This window comes from Antechinus flavipes, chromosome 5 (genome assembly GCF_016432865.1).
Source record: "Antechinus flavipes isolate AdamAnt ecotype Samford, QLD, Australia chromosome 5, AdamAnt_v2, whole genome shotgun sequence".
In the NCBI taxonomy this organism is placed as follows: Eukaryota; Metazoa; Chordata; class Mammalia; order Dasyuromorphia; family Dasyuridae; genus Antechinus; species Antechinus flavipes.
Genome location: NC_067402.1, coordinates 235,044,661 through 235,060,066, shown reverse-complemented (window position 1 = coordinate 235,060,066; position 15,406 = coordinate 235,044,661). Strand labels below are relative to the sequence as shown.

Here is a 15,406-nt window from a genome sequence, read left to right as displayed (position 1 = left end):
AGAATGTTTTAAAATGCATAAAATAAAAAACACAGAATTAAAAATGAAATAAATTATATTGAAATTGATACTAAAAGATTTTTTAAAAAAGGTATCAGTTACAGAACCCCTCTATTGAATGGCATATCTTCCCTATGGAATAATAACTAATTATATTCCATTATTTTCCTTTTTAAAAAAATACATATGTCCATTTATCCAAACCAATTGCTTCCTTCCTCCTTTTTAAAAAAGTTTTATACCTTTTAGCAGGAATTATACTCCAGATAGGTTTCCATGATGATGATGATACTGACACCTTAGGTGGGAATTTCCAATTTAGCTGCCTGTTCACCCTGCAGTGGTAAACAATGAAATTTGTCAATAAGTGATTCAATTATAATGTTTACATTCACACTGATTCTTTTAGGAACTAATATACCTTTATCTCCTTTTCCATCCTTATTCACCAAACTGAGATAAGATGGAATTTGTCTCCAGAATGAGATATATATTCGTTATTTTTTTCATTTTGAAGTCGTCAAATTGAAATGAAATAAATTGCTTTGATTTTTGCTAATAATTAGGATGATTAGTTTATTACCTATGCTGAAAATTACTACTACTAGCCTCTTCCTGTTGTATTCCCTGTCTTCCCTCAAAATAAACACTTTTCAATACCCGAGACTTGTATTATTTCTAAATATATAAAACACGGGTCAACATTCAATTGAAGGACATATTTGCAGGTTTTCAGATTGCTGGCTTTCAAGTCCTTCGGGAATTTGCCTTCTTGCCACAGAAATTGAAAGCCCGTTCTCCTAAGCAGGAGAAATCGGTATGAAAACGAAACGAACAGAACAAAACAGTGGGAATATGGGGAAGTGAATATTACTATTATAAAGGTTTAAAACATTTTTCCCATTAAATACAAACAAGAAGAGCAAAAATCTATGCCCCAAAGCGATAAAGTCTTGTGAAAACAGAGCAAAGGTGAAAAAGAGCACATTTCAGTCTAGAGCCTCCTGCACAGCACCTTGGACCTCAAGTTTACAGCAGGTGTGGGAGCACGGCAAAATGCAGCTTTTGGGAAGAGTAAAGGAACCATTCAACTACACATTAAAAAAAAAATCTTTTTTTCTCTCAATTAATTTCATGATGAAGAACTTCATATATGCGCCAGGGCTCCTCATACAGTGCTAGCATAGTCCTTCCCTGCTCTTCCTCTTCCCCCGTGGGGGCGTTTGTTTACGTGACGTCTCTGCTGTAGTAAGCAGCCCCCGCCCTCTTCTCGGTTTAGTCCTGCCCGCCATGTTTCCCGCGCGTCGCGTCTCCCCTTAAAAGGACAATAGAGACTACGGGGGCGCGCGGGACCGCTTGGGCTTCCACCCTCGATCACTCTTGTGTGCGCAAGAGCTCCCATGCAAATGAGTTCGATTCAAGAGAATTTTGTCCCGGGAACAGCGCGTGCGCAAAGGGAAATCGAAATCTACACCTTCCCGGCTCGAGGTAACAACTGCTGAATTGCAGTAGACAATTTTCCAGACCAGGAGGAGCGAGCTAACGAAGACTTGGGCCCGGTTGGCTTATAGGGCACACCTTGCACTCGTTATTGAGCGTGAAGAGTTGCTGTAGGAAGGTAAGTAACTCTTATCCTTACCCTTATGCAAAAACTGTTTGTTTCTCTAGGAACTTGAAATTGTTCTTTTCCCCTTAAACTGCCAGCTCTAGGCACTCTCTCCAATGCGGGAAGTTTTGTCTTAGAGTTGGGTCTGCTGGGAGCGCTGCTTTAATTTAATAATAAATCTTCCAGTGCTTTGACATACACGTGTCTTATATGTCTGTACTACTTGCTTTTGTCGTAAGGCAAACTAAAAAGACTGGAGGAGAAAAGTAAAGCGTGCAAATAAAGTAAGTAGTAATTGGAGTCAACAGACTCACTTGGAAGGTGACAATGACTTTTTCCAGCCGCAGTGTTTGGTTGGATAAAACAAGCCAGTCGACTAAAAGGCCTGTTTTCTTCAATTTAATTAACGAGTGATCTGAGAAAAGTCTTAATATCCCAGGGTTTTGACTTGTTGTTGGAGTTGTTCATGCACCTTGGGGTCGTTTAGCTTAAAGATTTAGGCTCCCCCCCCACCCTGATTTTGAGCACGTGTCTTAGTTTGTATGCATGGAAATTATATGCATTTCGGGCGGAAAACATAGTTTGCTTTTGAGAATTGGTGTCCAGTGGTTTTAAAATTAGTCCTTTTTTCTTAATTGCTTAGATTAGTAGTTAGCACGCGGCGTGGCGTTATTTGCTAAACTCTGAAGAGATGCGGATTCGACAATGAGACAGAACACGCGGCGGTTTAAAAATAGCTCCAAATCCAAAACCGAATTCTCCTTGGAATATCCCCCAACGTTCCATGTTCTAGTATTTACTTTCAATATTTGTTTGGTTACAAATTATTCACTTGTAGCTTTCATCTGGACTAAAGACAAGGCTCCATTACCTAAGGTTTTTCTAGGATGTTATTTTTCTGCAGTTTAAAATGGCAACTTAAACCCAAGTTGACTTTGACACGAAGGGAGTTTAGTTGTCCTAAAGATTCAAGTGAGCCCAAAAAAGGACTCATTTTCCACCTAAAACCTACCATGACTTGTGCCCCAAGCGACACTTGTGTTTTTTAGTTTTTAATGTTAGTTGCAGTAGCCAAAACCTTTTAGTAATTAAGTGTTTGGTACATGATTCCTTCTTTGCGGGACAATGTGATTTTTTTTTTTTAATTTTAATTTTTCTTGGTGATGGCTTCTTGCCAGTTTATAAAAAAGCAGAAAGTCTTAACTATCAGCTTTTTTGCCTGATAATTTCAATCAATTTGCTTGCTATTTCAATCAAGGACGTTACAAAACTTTGATTAAATTTCTTCCTTTCTGAGGGAAGGTGAGGAAGAACTAGGGACGAGGTGTATGTATCCTTTCTTAAGCGTCCCTGTTCTTCCTCCCACCCCCCATACTCCCCATCGAAAACAATCCGACATCTCTGATGCTGCACGTAGGCAGAGCCTGGCTGGACAGAAAACAAAGAGGGCTGCATGTGCTCATGCTCCTGGGTGCAAGATCCAGTCTGGGAGGTCGAAGGGACCGGGTTCTGGTTCTGGCTCTGGCTGTTCTGCAAGAGTTGAAGACTAGTTTCTGGAAGGGCTTTTGTTCCCCCACCCTCTCGTGGGGAAACTTTGGCTGTTCAAACTACTTACTCTAAGGTGCCATACTGGGTGCATGGAGGAGTAGGCGTGTGGCTTTACTTTCAGGCAGAGAGGAAGGAAGCTTCCCAGTCCTTCGTTTAAATATAACTCCAGGAGCTCTAGCAGTGACTAAGATTTTGAGTTTCCGTTCTTGCCTTTTAAAAAGGTTCTTTTAGATTGCTACCATTGCTTCCTTGGATCTATGTGTATGGGAGGTTTGTTGATTTGCTTTTGAAGTCGAACTGTTGCCATGTTTGAATTACGTCAGGGTAAAGCCATGAGGAGGAACAAGTCTTAGCAGCGCGGCACAGCACAGCCAGTACAGTATGGAAGATGAAGGAACGGCCTGTTGGACTCCATGAGCACAGATGCTGGAGTGGCTTTTGGAATGACTGGGGCACCAGACTAGAATCGACTTTTGGGAAAAGGTGACCACGAAGTTAACTCGTGAGGAGAGGAGAGACCTAGAGAGAGGAATTTTACTTTGACCTCTTTTTTGATTCTTAGAGAAAGGGCTGAAGAGTAACTTTAAAGTTCCTAGGATTATTTTTTAAACTCCAATACAGGGACATTATACATTATCGCTTTTATATAATGTGTGCTATTTTTTTTTTAACTAAACTGAACCCTTTTCTACCAAATAATTGAAATTTATTATCTAATTAACAAGTTAGATTGAAAGGAGAATTCAGCGTATAATGAAGGAAATGGAGAAATATATTTAGTTACTGTTACTGACTTTTCCAGACCTAGGTGTCTTTATATACTTATATCCCTCTGTTTACCACTACTACCTCATCAGATAATCATGAGGAAGTTTAATGATCCCCACTGTTGCTTTTCTAGGGAAGTAAGTACTGGACCTGAATTCTACGCGTGTGTACACATAATTGGAAGGTTAACATTTTTATTTTGGTTGAATTTGAGGAGAACTAAAAATTTAATTTCTTCCTCTGCCTTCTAGCCACTTACATTTTCTTGAGTACACGGGAAATTAGAAAAATGTTAAATATTATATGCTCATACAAAGACAACGCTGCACACAAATGATTCCCCCCCCCCCAACTTCCCAAAAGTACTTTCCTTGTGAGATTAGTGATTTATTTTTCTTGTTCCCCCCCTTATCTTATTTGCTCCCGCCCCAAGAGAGAATGAAAAATACCTGTTTTTATTGATTAGTAGAAATTCTCAGAAATTGGTTTATCTAATTAGATTGCTTTATCTAATAAGCTAGAAGGTACTTAGAACTGGCTGCTTCTTTATCTAACTTTAAGCCTAGGTGTTTTCTGGAGTGTTTTTTGGTAGTGCTTCAGCATAGGAACGCTTAGACGGCTTTCTTTGATTTTTGTGGGTAAACGAGTCTGGACATCTTAGGGCAGCAGCAAGTCAGCTTGCTTTTTTTCTAAATGTTCCTTGATTTTTTCGTTTCTCAATATAAGTTTGACCAATATGGTTTCATAAATGATTCTGAATGTTGCTTGGTTAATAGGACTATAAATTGACTTAAAATACATTGTATGCTCTTAATAGGTTATTTTCATTTGTCTTTATATGTTACTTGGTCAACTAAAGCAGAGATTTTTAAACAATTAGCCTTTAAAAGCATTCCTCAGTATAGTTCAAACTAAAATTAAAATGTAATTGGGAAATATTTAACAAAATAAAAATGCAATAAAATGTAAATAAAGTTAACATGTATTGTTCACAACATGTATGGTTTAATGGTTCCTATTTTTGTGTTGATATCACCAAGATCCAAATTGACTTATTTAATAACAGATTTCTGCAATGTGGTGCAATAGAAGCAGGAAATGAGTTCAAATTTTGACTTTGCCTTGAACTTAGTTGACTTTGAAAAGGTGAGCTTTACATTTCTAGGCCTTATTTTCCTTATATGTAAAATGAGAGGGTAGTACTACTCTTACTGCAGTAAAAGTCTAAAAATTACTTGGAAAATCATTTAATTAAATTTTATGAAACACTTTATCTTTGATATGATAACTTCTTTCATATTTATTTGGACATAGGAGCGTAAGCCTCTTTTTAGCACACTTTACCATTTTATTAATTCAGATCTCTGAATTTTGCTTTAATGAGATATTTGGTAAATTACGCAAACTAGAACTAAATTTTAGAACTTTGCAGTTGGTTTTTGGGAAAAAATAAGGGGCAGCTAAGATGAGGCAGTGAATAGATCACAGGCTCTGAAGTTAGGAGGACCTGAGTTCAAATCTATCCTTGGGGACATTTAATGCTTACTAGCTTTATGACCCTGGACAACCCTATTTGCATTTACACACACACACACACACACACACACACACTCTCAAAGAAGAAAGATAATTAATTTTTATATTGAACTAGTTTTTTCTCCTGTTCAGATTGAATGGAGAGTTTGACTTTATGTTCTTTTAAGGATATTCTAGGTTTTTAATGTATATGATTTTTAGTTTATCCTTGGAGTGATTAAAAAATGAATTAGAAGAAACTTTTACAAGACAGATTTGTACCAAAAAGCCAGTTTAGTAACTCATAATGGGCAATATGGAGTTAAGGTAGAAAAGCCTACTTGATAAGCACGTTAGAATTGAAAGGCTAGTTAGTGAAATATATTTAATCACAGCTTTGGAAATGACTATAATATGACAATTAGTTACCACTCTTAGCACTTTCATTCTATCTTGACATACTTTTAAAATTCCTAATGTGCTATGAACTGTGCTAGGTTTATTCTGTGAATACAAAGACAAAAAAAAATTAGTCTCTGTCCCCCATAGAGCATACATTCTATCTATCTTTATAACATGTATCTTTATAATGTGGCCCCCTTTGCAATCTTCTTACACATTATTCACCTTCATAAACGCTTAAGGTCTAGCCACATTGACCTACTTCATTATTAAGCGTCTTTGCACTGGGTCTCCCCATGAAATAGTTTCTTCTTAGGATGCCTGACTTCCTTAAAGACTAGGCTCCAGAGACATGACATCATCTTTCTGTAGACCTTTCCTTAGACTACTTATCTGTTAATGCTTTTCTTCTCTTATGTTTTATCTACTCTGTATATATATCATCTATATAATGTGTTTTCTGCTCCATTCAAATGTAAGTTTCTTGAGGGCAGGCATAATTTTTATCTTTAATACTCAGTACAAATATGTACAATACAATTAGTACATCAATACAGAGATTTATAAATACTTAGTATAAATGGTAAGCATTTGATAATTTGTTGATGCATTATAATAATAAAATGAATCTTGTGCTGGAAAGACAACAACTCTGTGCTTCAGAGCTGTGCCTCTCTTTTCTTTCAATATTTGTTTACATTTTTAAAAAATATCCAGGAGAGAGACTCTAGTAGACACCAGACATGATCTTTTAGCACATCTTTAGATGACTTACTTTCTTGATAATTTTGCAAATAAAGGCTTTGTCTTATTTTTCTTTCCATTTTCTTTCTTCTATATCTGCATCCATAGGGTGATAAAAGCAAAATGAAAAGTCAGATTTCAAGGATAGTTTCTTTGCTTTGAAAGCCACTGTACTATCTGATGTGCTATGTATCATAAAATACTAATGTTTGATAACATGATATTGGACATAAAATTTAATTTCTGGATTCGTTTGATGGGTTTCCTATTAAAAGTTTTGATTTTGCTTACAGCTTAATGAACTTTATTTACTTAGAAAAACAAGTACAAACTTAGAAAAAGGGGGAAATTTTTTTTCACTAGTTGACACAAAAACATTTAGCTAGATTAGGGTAATATTTTGGTTCAGTTTAACATATTAATGGAGCCATTGATAGAACTTTCCTTGGAGCGATAAGAACAGATTCAAATGAAGTAGAAAAAACTTCAAAATAAGAGGAAAAACCTTTACTCCACGTCCTAGTTAGGAACAGTTTTTTTTTCCTCCATTCAAATTTCTTCAAGTAATTAACAAGTTCCACAATGAGGATACATTTTTCTGAAAATGAAGAACCAGACATTCACCAACTACAAAGCAATATTCATTAATGGGAATGAGACAGTCTACAAACCTTTGGACTCTTAATTTCTTTTTTTTTAATCATTTTTCAATTTATTCTTTATCCTTATACCTTTTTAGAAGTATGTGCCTTGCTTTATTTTTCACTTTACTGCCATCTTTGCATTGACGTCACCAAGAATCAGAAAATATGTCTATGAATTTGAAGGGTTTTACTGATTTCATAGAATTTTTCTACCTCATTTTCAGCAACTGATATTAGAGTATTGGCAACATTTATTTTCATGGTAGTGTCCTTGACGATACTTCTCATCAATACCACAGTATAAAATACCTGTAGGAAATCTGTTTCTTGCTCAGCCTTTGTATGCGTTAAAAAATTGCAAAGTCCTTATCAATAGCTTACTACAAAAGCCCAATACTGAAGGTAATACTATTGATAAGATCTAAGGAGGATGGAATAATAAGATTGTCAACTACAAGGGGCCTATTATGCCTCTCTTAATGTAGCCTTATTTTGTATAAGCTTTTTCTGGGGATGTTGATTTGTATTCAGTTAATAGTATTAAAATCTCCAGAACTTTTTTCAGACAAACTGGTATGTGGCTGCATCTCTCCTCATCTTGTGGAAATAATTGGCTTAGTTGTTGGTTTTTAAGCTAAGTGTATTTTGGGTTTGTTTGTTTTTTTTCCCCGCTTATTCCATTTTAGCTTTTTTTTTAAGATTTAAAAGCATCATCACAATATTCTGTCCTGTCAGGGCCTTTTTGGCTGCTTATTCTGCCATACAGATTTAACTTTTCTTCCCTAACTTTGTGTTATCTGCATATATGGTAAGTGTGCTTTTTTTTTTTTTCAAGTCATTGATAAAAATGTTAAGTGACCATTGGTGGGCTTAGGCTCCCAGGGACTCTCCAGAGGGTGTCCTCCAAAATGATATCAAACCATTAATTGCCACTCTTTGGGTCCAATAATTTCACCTATTATAATTCTTACTGATCTTTACTGTTGTCTCACATCTCTCCACCTCTCCAACAGATTCTTTGCTAAAATCTAGATAATTTTGCTAATCTACCAGATTTGGGGATGGGGAGATGAGGTAACTAGTATAAAGCCATGCAGGCTTGTTTGTAGTCCCCTTTTCTATTTCTAGATATTTGTGGCTTGGCCATTTCTTACCTTAAGAAAAAAATTCTAGAATTTTGTAAGGAATTAATTGGATTTTGTTTTGCAGACTCCCTTCTCATTGAGCTTTTGAAAGTGGGAAATTTCATTTTTCTTCATTTTTCACATTCTTTTTAAAATATATATATATTGGTCTTGGTGTAGTACTTGTCTTTGTTTTTTTTAAATAGATTTTTATTAGTGTCTTTTATTTCTGGGTGAGAACTCAGATTTTTTTCCTTATATCTTCTCCATTCTTACAGAAAAAGAACAACAAAAAACCTCCTCCATAGATGGAATTCGTCCCCTATTTACTTCTGTAAAATGGAGGGGAGTATCTTTTTATCCCTCTGGGTCCTTCTCCTTATACCAACATTCAGTTTTGATGGGGCTTTTTGGTGTTGTTTTTTACCACTAGCATTGTTGCTATCCTTTTTCTGTTCCTTTGCATCAGTTCAGGTCTATTCATGCTTCTTTCTCTGTATTCATTAATTTGTTGTTTCTGACAGCACATTAATATTCCATTACACTCATGTGTGTACTACAAGTTTTGTTAACCATTTCTCAATTGATAGAATCCACTTTGTTGCCAGTCTTGATTCACAAAAAAGCTACTTATAAATATGATTATTGTGGAACCTTTTGGTCATTAACATCTTTGAGATATATTTCTAGCAGTAGAACCTCTGGGTCAAAGAATGTGAACATTTTAGCCACTTTATTTGTGTGATTCTAATTGCTTCCTTAAGTGGTTCTACCTATCCACGACTCCACCAACCTTAATGCATTAGTGGGCTTGTCTTCTCAAACTCCCTCTAGTTTGACTATTTTTTGTCATCCTTACCAATTAGCTGAGTAAAGTGTAAAACTTCTGCATGGTTTTGATTTTCAGTTCTCTTCATGATTAAGAATATTTTTAAAAATTTTAATAATATGCAGCTCTTGGAAGAATTGTTTCCATAGTCTTTAAAGATCAGTAACTGTGGCTCACTCATCTACTACTGCTTGGACCTTACATTTATCAAAGGCTGCTAGGTACTTTGTTATCTCCTTACTGATCTTAAGTTTCAGCTTCCTATTAGCCTTTTTGTTTCGGTCACTCCAATCCAAAGATGATTTTCCTTGAAGGAGTAAAAAGCAAAATAAGATTACTGACCTTGCCATTTTTTTCCCCTGTTATCATTATTCTCTCTACTTATGCCTTTCTTTAATTTCTTCCTTTCTACACTATGACTAAAATAAAACAAACCACTTTCTCTGCAGTATGAGGCTTAGCTCTTGATACTTTTCCTGCTTTTTTATATTTAATCTTCATTATGGATTCTTTTTATTATCTGTTTCTTTTAAACTAGGTCTGTTATTTCATAATTATCAGCGCCTGCCCTGAAAACTAGAGACAACTTTAGGAGAAGTTAAGTCATTTGTCATTATGTATAAAACTATTTGTCTGTAGGACTTACCAAATCAAGTAGCATTTATTATTTATTTATTCCTATTACTTGCTAAGTGATGAGGATACAAAGAAAGGCCCATGCTCTCAAGATCACAGTCTAATCAGAGGGATAATATATGTATAATAGTGTACAAATACATCTTTAACATATATTAGGGCTGCTTGCTGTCTAGGGGAAGAGGTAGGGGAAGGGAAGGAGAAAAGTTTGGAACACAAGGTTTGCAAGGGTGAATGTTGAAAACTTATCTTTGCATATCTTTTGATAATAGTTATTATTTTAAAAATAAAATATGAATTAAAAAATAATAATAGTGTCCAAACAAAATATATCCAGATTAAATTAGATAGGATCTAAGAAGAAAGGTACTACTTTTAAGAGGGACCAGGAAAGACTTCTTGCAAAAGGTGGGACTTTAGCTGACACTTGCAAGAGGCCAGGAATTCAGATGGCAGAGATGAGGAAGAGAATTCCAGGCATGGGGGACAATGAAAATACTTGTAATTTATGGGGGAACTGTCTTTTGTGAGGGGACAGTAAGAAGATTGGTATTATTAGATCACAAGAAAATGGAAGAAAATAAAGTGAGAAGATTGGAAGGGGAGAAAGAAGCTAGGTTTTTATAAATGGCTTTAGTAACCAAACAGGATATTATATTTGGTTCTGAAGAAGGCCACTGCAGTTGGTTAAATAGATTAAATTGATGTAGTCAACTTTTATTGATGTAATCAAATTTCAGGAAGATCAGTTTGATGGCTGAGTGGAAGGTGGACTGGAAGAGACTTTGAGAAAAAAATCAGCAGGACCTCTATTAGAGTGGTGGTAGTGGTGGTAATATAGAGGATAGAAGCTGCCTCTGGAACTATTTTTTTTTTTTTTTAAAGTTTGTTTGTATCCACAGGACTCTAGAAAATGGGTTGTTGTTTTTTTTCCCCCATTATAATTGAAATGTATTTCTTTGTGTCTTAAGCATTTCATTTTTTGAGTGCTTACTCTTTGTCCTGTGCTGAAGTCATAGGAACCTATCTATCATTAAAATCTGCACTCAAAATTAAGATCACATAGATTGTACATATATGCCCTTCCCTTTTCTATCATAAATTCAGACATGGAAAGGTCATTTCACCTCTAGTTCCTCCATGTGGATGAAAATCAGATGCAGAGTAGAGATTTTTCATTCATTTTCAGGAGATTGAAATTATTAAAGCAAGTCAATTTAGGGATACATAGAGAGATTTAATAGATGCTACAGATAATATTCATGCATACAGATAATATCTAGGTGGTCTGAAATATTCTGATGACCCATCATTTCTGATTGTACTTACTTCCCCTAAACCTTTTCTTTCAGCAGCACTACCTAATTTTTCATCTAAGGATAATCTTTATTTCTTCCTTCATATCCAGCTAGTTACTGGTCCCGAGAATCATAACATTTCTATTCTCTCCTTTTAATTTCCTCTATGACCTCCTTAACAAAACTCTTATTATCACCAAATTGCACTTCTTATTTATACTGCATCCTATACTCCCTTTACCTTCCCTTTCTACCTGTTACCCTCCCTTGGGGAGAAGTGGGGGAGGAAATATCTTATAGAGATCTAATTGTTACTCATTAAAAATCTCAAGTAGTTATTTTTTTTCTGAAGAGCAAAGTTTACAATTATTTTAAAATACATGTTTTAGTCTATTGTTTTTATTTTGTTCAAAATTCCCGATTCCTTCTTACAGAACAATCCTATTTAACTTTTTTTTTTTTTTTTTTAAAGAGAAAGGGGTGTGGAAGAAATCTAGCAAAACCAATTGATATAACAAGAAAAAAGTCCAAAAATATGTGCAATGTTCTATACATCTGGACATCTCTACATTATATACCTGCAAGGCAGGGGGTGAGGGGTGGAGAGGGATTCTTCTCATGTCTTGGGAGCTGTTATGCTTGTAATTTTGCAACTAATTTTACTTGTTCATATAAGTCTTTCCATGCTGCTTTGTATTCATCACATTAATTATTTTCTTTATAGCATAATAACAGTTCATCATATTCATTTACAATAGTTTGTTTAGTCATTTCTATATCTGTGGAAAATCTACTTTGGTTTCCATTCTTTCTTCAAAAACAAATTCCATTCTTTATTTCCATTCAAGGATCTCTGCAGTCTAGTGTCACTCTCCCCTTTTAGTTTTATATCAAGTTTCAGTCCCTCCACATTGTATCCACTCTAAAATGATTTGCTAGCATTAGAGACATCTACATTCACTATATGCTTGCCATTCACCATGCCTGGAATACTATAACTGTTCCCTTTGTCTAGGATCCTTCCCCTCTTTTGCCTGTTGCTCTGTCCTTTAAATTCAATTCAGTAAGCATTTAACCGGCACTTACTGTGTGTTATATTGCCTGGATATATGTGATTACAAATGGAAAGCATTATAATGAAATATGATTTCAGAATATTTTCAAAAATGTGCAGACTCTGGGTTAAAAATCTCTGCTCTATCACCTGTCCAATGAAATAATTGTTAGAATTTTCATCATGAAACACTTTTCTTAAATTAATGTTACCTTTTTCCCCCCAGGAAACTGAATGCTTTTCTTGTATTTAAGTTATTTTTTAATTGAGTTAAAATTTTTTATAACAATTTATTTTCTTTTCCTTCAAACTTAGCCCTTGATTTAGTAATCCTTTTAAATAAATATACATAATCCAGCAAAAAAAAAAATTTCCTTTGGTACCTTGAGTCTGATGGACTTTTGGAATATTGCTTATTTCAGTATTGTTATAAAATTGTTTTCCTGCTTACTTGACTCTATTGCATCATCATTTCATACAAATCTTCCTAGGTTTTTCTAAAACCACCTCATACATCATTTCATTGTCACTTTACTACTGGGAAAAGAGCTGCTAAAATGGTTCTTCTTTGATCTCTTTGGGTTATAGATCTATTGCTGTATCATAGTATATGACTATTAAGTAACTTATAGGACATACTGTGGTTCTAAATTGTTTTCCAGAAATAATGGCTAGACCAATTCATAGATCCACCATCAGTACAATTGATAATGATAATTTTTTTCAGTAGTACTTTATTTTTCCAAATACATGTAAAGATAGTTTTCAACATTCATTTTTGTAAGAATTTGTATTCCAAATTCCCCCCATACACATACCTCTCCTTATATTCCTTCTTACTTACTACCCCTCCCCAAACAGTAAGCAATCTGATATGGATTAAACATCTGCAATCCTTTTAAATGGATTTAAACACTGATTGTAGTGTTGCGATTGGAAACAGAAGTTCCTTCTTGCCTGGTATATACATATATGTATATACACATATATAGTTATATACATATGTAGATATATTTTTTAAACTTCTTATTTAGAAAAAACAAAACAACAAACAAACAATTTTCATGCAAACAGGTGAACAAATAAGTGAAATCCAGCTTAGCAGAAAGAATGTAATAGCTGGCAAAAGCCTTTTCCAGACTATTCACTTTCCACAAAGAAAGTTCACAGGATATGAGGAGAATAGAGTAGGAAATATGATTTATTTTGTCTAGAAGTCTCTAAGCAAACATTTCTTAAACTATTTAATGGACACTTTTCACTTTTCTTCACTGTTGTTTCAAGGGGTTTTTAATGATAAGACCCATGCAACATTAAACTTTCTGGTTTTGCTTGCTCCCAGTCTCCATTTGCCAAGTATTGATGCAGTCCAAGGGGGCTTGTTGTAATATCTAATGTAATATAGATAAGCTGTTTAAGATCAGGGCTTTTAGCACCTAGGAATAAGCCAGTGTTGCTAGGCACTTTGCAACTGACAACCAGATGTCAGGTTGACCAATACAGAACATTTCTCTTTACCAGTGCTTCCTATACTTGCCTATCCTGCCCTGTCCTTGTCCATAGAAGACGTGTGGCAACATATTGGAGGCCTTCTGCTGGTTCATTTAATATCTCTAGGTTACTACTACTACTGCTACTGCTACATAGCACTGTGATCTCTCATTCTCACCACTTCCTGGTTATATGTCTTTATATTTTATCCCACTTCTTTCACTCAAATCTTTTTTGGTAAATAGATGCCATATATCCTAGGTTTTCTGAACAAGATCAATTTCAAATATTGTATGTTCTTTTGCCAATTTAGAGACAATCTTTTATTAGATAACCTGATTACCCTAGAAGAGGGAATTTAGAGTGAATCTTGTATTCAGACTTGAAGACTTGTAGATGATGTGAGATTCTGCTTGTATAGGATCCTAGAAGAAATGGGTTTTCATTGTATAAAGTTTGAATAAATAACATGGGGTGCTGGGAGCAGAATATGTAAGTACAACCTGGAATTCAAAATCTGTCCTTTTCAAATACTTTTTTCTCCTAGGTCTACCTACTTGTCTTTATACTCTCCCTTGCTGGATCCTCATCCTAGTCACATGTAGGTATCCCAGAGGTCTGCCTCTGCCCCAGGCCCTTAGCACAGTGCCTGGTTGATTGCCTAGATATCCTCAGTTAATCAAGAATTTAGTTTTCAATGAAGACAAATGCAGCCACCTTTTCTTCTTTGAAGAGGTAGAGGACTAAATATATAATTTTATGTATTATTAAATGTGGTCTATTGGTTGTCTTTGTTAAATTGCTTTTTTCTCCTTGCTTTTAAATCTTTGTTACAAAGGCAATCTTGCTAGGGAGATAAAGAGTGATTTTATAAATAAAAGTAATATAAAAACAAAAAGTTAAAATTGAAAACTTAAACTAAAATAAATGAAGGACTAGAGCTCAGGGCGGGAAATGCTTTTAAAAAGATACCTAGAAAAGAGATTCAATCAGTCACCAGTAAGGAAGAAATTCATCCATCTTCAGATTCATGCTCTCTTGGTCTTCTCATTTTCGAACATTAAAAATTATGCTGTATTTTCTTAAGAGTTTGTGATATTCAAGGCCCTTGGCATCTAGAGCTGGAAAGAATTTTATAGGGCAGTCTAATCCAATTTTACAAAAGAAGATACTTGCGAGCCAGAGAAGTAGAGACAGGTTTTGATCTCTTGGCCCCAAATAGCCATGCTGGGACATGTGTTGGACAAGGATTGAAAAGTCAAGAGGAGCAGACATTTATCTTCTCTTTTCTGCCATTATTGTTACTCTCTTAGTATTGCCCTTCATTACCCTTAACTGAACTTTTTTGTTCCTTTCCCGTATATTTCACCACTGTGATAGTAGTTTAAAATCTTTATTCTTTGGCTTTCAAAGACTTTGATCCTCTGACCTCTGATTGCTTTTCTAACCTTGTTTCAGTACCCTTTGCACATATTCTGTTCTTCAGACACACTGGACTTCTAGACATTTCCTAGTTTAAGAACTTTGCTTTGCATATGCCAAGAAAAGACCTCTCCTTCCTCTTCCCTAGCTTTGCCTTTTGATAGAACTAGTTTGGATGCCACATTCTCTGGGATACAATTCCTGATTTTTTCAACTATCATTCATTTCCATACCAATACCCTCTAGGTGGAAGTGATTCCTTCTGTCCTTTGTCTCTTAACCTAACCTCTTTTGATATCTTTCTTTTATTCTTTTAATTTTATAA

General features: G+C 35.0%; 1 protein-coding gene across 1 annotated transcript in view; it reads left to right on the top strand.

Moving 5' to 3' along the window:
* Nucleotides 1-1,291: 1,291 nt before the first annotated feature.
* SINHCAF (SIN3-HDAC complex associated factor) overlaps nucleotides 1,292-15,406 on the top strand; it is a 30,977-nt gene continuing 16,862 nt past the window's right edge. Inside the window, exon 1 of the mRNA XM_051962804.1 lies at nucleotides 1,292-1,618. The gene's annotated coding sequence lies outside the window, so the exon portion shown is untranslated. The remainder of the gene's footprint in view (nucleotides 1,619-15,406) is intronic.